The sequence below is a fragment of the Nicotiana sylvestris genome, chromosome 1 (assembly GCF_000393655.2).
Source record: "Nicotiana sylvestris chromosome 1, ASM39365v2, whole genome shotgun sequence".
NCBI lineage: Eukaryota > Viridiplantae > Streptophyta > Magnoliopsida > Solanales > Solanaceae > Nicotiana > Nicotiana sylvestris.
In genome coordinates this window covers 92660880-92664000 of record NC_091057.1, presented here as the reverse complement: position 1 = coordinate 92664000, position 3121 = coordinate 92660880, and the positions used below count along the sequence as shown (strand labels likewise).

The 3121-nt window shown below is 38.0% G+C and overlaps 1 pseudogene; it reads left to right on the top strand.

Moving 5' to 3' along the window:
• Positions 1-1912: 1912 nt before the first annotated feature.
• Positions 1913-2798, top strand: LOC138872246 (annexin D3-like; annotated as a pseudogene).
• The last annotated feature ends 323 nt before the right edge of the window (positions 2799-3121 follow it).

The window sequence follows — 3121 nt, the reverse complement described above, 5'->3', positions numbered from 1 at the left end:
GGAAGGATTTCCTAACCAATTAGATGTTCGCTACAAAGCAAGATTGGTGGCCAAAGGATATGCTCAAAAGGAGGGAATTGATTACAATGAAGTGTTTTCTCCAGTTGTAAAACATTCCTCCATTAGAATTATGTTGGCTTTGGTAGCACAATTGGATTTGGAACTAGTTCAGATGGATGTAAAAACTGCGTTTTTACATGGAAACTTGGAGGAGGAAATCTACATGACTCAGCCAGAAGGATTCAAAGTTGCTGGAAAAGAAAATATGGTGTGCAAACTTGAAAAATCGTTGTACGGATTGAAACAATCTTCTAGACAATGGTACAAGCGATTTGACGAGTTTATGTTGCGGCAAGGGTACAAGAGAAGCAAATACGATCATTGTGTGTATTTGCACAAGCTTAAAGATGGTTCCTTTGTATATCTTCTCCTATATGTTGATGATATGTTGATAGCTTCCAAGAATTCGGAAGAAATTGATAAGTTGAAGATTCAACTGAAGAAGGAGTTCGAGATGAAGGATCTGGGTGAGGCAAAGAAAATTCTTGGCATGGAGATAATTAGAGATAGACGTTCAAAGAAACTCTGTTTATCTCAGAAAGAATATTTGAAGAGAGTACTACAACGTTTTGGCATAGATGACAAGACTAAGCCAGTTAGTACTCCACTTGCTCCCCATTTTAAGCTAAGTACTACTATGTCGCCAATGGATGAAGCTGAACGAGAGTATATGTCAAAGGTACCATACGCAAATGTTGTTGGTAGCTTGATGTATGCAATGGTTTGCACAAGGCCTGACATTTCACAAGTTGTTGGAGTTATTAGCAGATATATGCACAATCCAGGGAAGGAGCATTGGCAAGCTGTGAAGTGGATTCTACGGTATATTCATAATACTGTAGATATCGGGTTAGTTTTTGAGCAGGAATACAATCAGTCTGTAGTTGGATATTGTGACTCAGATTTTGCGGGTGATCTGGACAAACGAAGATCAACTACTGGTTATGTGTTTACTTTTGCAAAAGCACCAGTTAGTTGGAAGTCTACTTTGCAGTCAACAGTTGCTTTGTCTACAACAGAGGCAGAGTACATGGCTATTACAGAGGCTGTGAAAGAGGCAATTTGGCTTCAAGGATTGCTAAAGGAGCTTGGTGTTGAACAAAAAGGTATCACAATTTTTTGTGATAGTCAAAGTGCTATTCAATTAGCGAAGAACCAAGTTTATCATGCAAGGACGAAGCACATTGATGTTCGGTATCATTTTGTACGAGAAATCATAGAAGAAGGTGGAGTCACGATGAAGAAAATTCATACTACAGAGAATCCTGCTGATATGCTGACAAAAGTGGTGACTGCGGTCAAGTTTCAACATTGTTTGGATTTGATCAACATTGTTGAACACTGAAGATTGAAGATGAAGACACAACCAAAATTTGTTATTGAGAGAAGATTGAAGATGTGGAATTTTGCCAAGGTGGAGATTTGTTGAATTTGGCAAAGTCCCACATCGGTGGGTTAGCCATTTGGTTGGGAAATTTTTCCCCTATAAAAGAAGGCCTAATGTTTAGGATTGAAACACACCTCTCATTTGCCTTCTCATCTGTTTAAGGCATTTGTATCTTCTCTCTTTAGTATTATTTCACTTGTATTTTTGGAGTGGAATAAAATATTGGTTGTGTCCGAGGAGTAGGCAAAATTAGCCGAACCTCGTAAATTCTGGTGTTCCCTTTATTGTTGCTTTACTGTCTTATTTATTATTTGGTGGCTGTCATAATTTTTGGTATAGTAGTTGTGACTTATTCACACTATATACATTTGGCTTCCGCAACACAAAGTACAGCCTCAATCACTTTGAATTTATCTGGATTAGTCCATTTCTTCATCATCAGCTTGTACTGTTAAATAATCTTAAATGAAGTTTAACAAGCACCAGTTTGAAGTGTTGCATTGCATCGATGTTGGGCAGGTTCTAGTCAGTCTGGTCAGTTCCTACAGATATGACAAAGAATTGGTCGACCATGGTACTGCTAATCTAGAGGCTTCTAAGCTTCGTGAAGCCACTAGAACAAAACAATTAGATAGTGATGAACTCATCCTGATACTCGGCACCAGGAACACTCATCAGCTTAAGGCAACTTTTCGGTGCTATGAGCAAAACTACGGATTCTCCATATATCAGGTCAGTCATCTTTAAGCCACCAGATTAACTTCGTTTCACTACTTCTTGCTCTTTAATTAATCCTATCTTCTTGGACCGACTTACAATCACAGGATATATCGAATTCTAGCGAAGGTCCTCTGGAATCTATCTTGAAAGTGGTTATTTGGTGCATAGACTCACCAGAGAAGCATTTCGCTGAGGTAACAAAAATAGACATAAAAAGATTGCCTTGTTAGACTGCCTTTCTTTTTGTTAATCTTTATTACCCTTTTTTAGCAGAGCTGCTCCTCCCTCCTGCCCGAACAAACTTATCTTGATTTGGCTGTTTCATAATCTCTTTATGTCCACTGGATATATCTGGTATTGTTCATCACCTAATGACAGCGACTAAATAATCTTCTCTCATTTTCTCCTCCGTATCTGGGCATCTCAGGTCGTAAAAAAATTCACTGATGGGCTAGGAACTGATGAGGATTCTCTAACTAGAGCAATTATAACTAGAGCTGAAATTGATATGATCAAAGTTAAGGAAGAATATTTCAAAAAGAAGAATACTACTCTTGAATATGCAGTAGCTGATGACACGTCAGGTTAGAACAGGGAGTTCCTAATGACCCTGCTTGGGGCCAATGAGTAGGTACTTGCAGCCAGACAGTAGTTTCTAGTGTTTGTGTTCAACTTGGTTTGCTTTGAAGTTGATGTATCAGTATTGGTGAGGTGATTTTTGTTCTTTGTATTAGCAGTAGAAGAAGAATGATTGTGTACCTTAATTGTGGCTTGGCCCTTCGTTTCTGAATAAATGTTGGACTTTCGGTTCTACTGTAGAAACAAAACATTACTGCAGATTGTCTGAAAGTGTAATATTTTTACACTATATTAGTGTTAATTAATATGTTGCAGCAGATTGGCTATCTTATTTTTCAGGTCATTGAGTCAATGTATTTTGGACATTTATTAAAG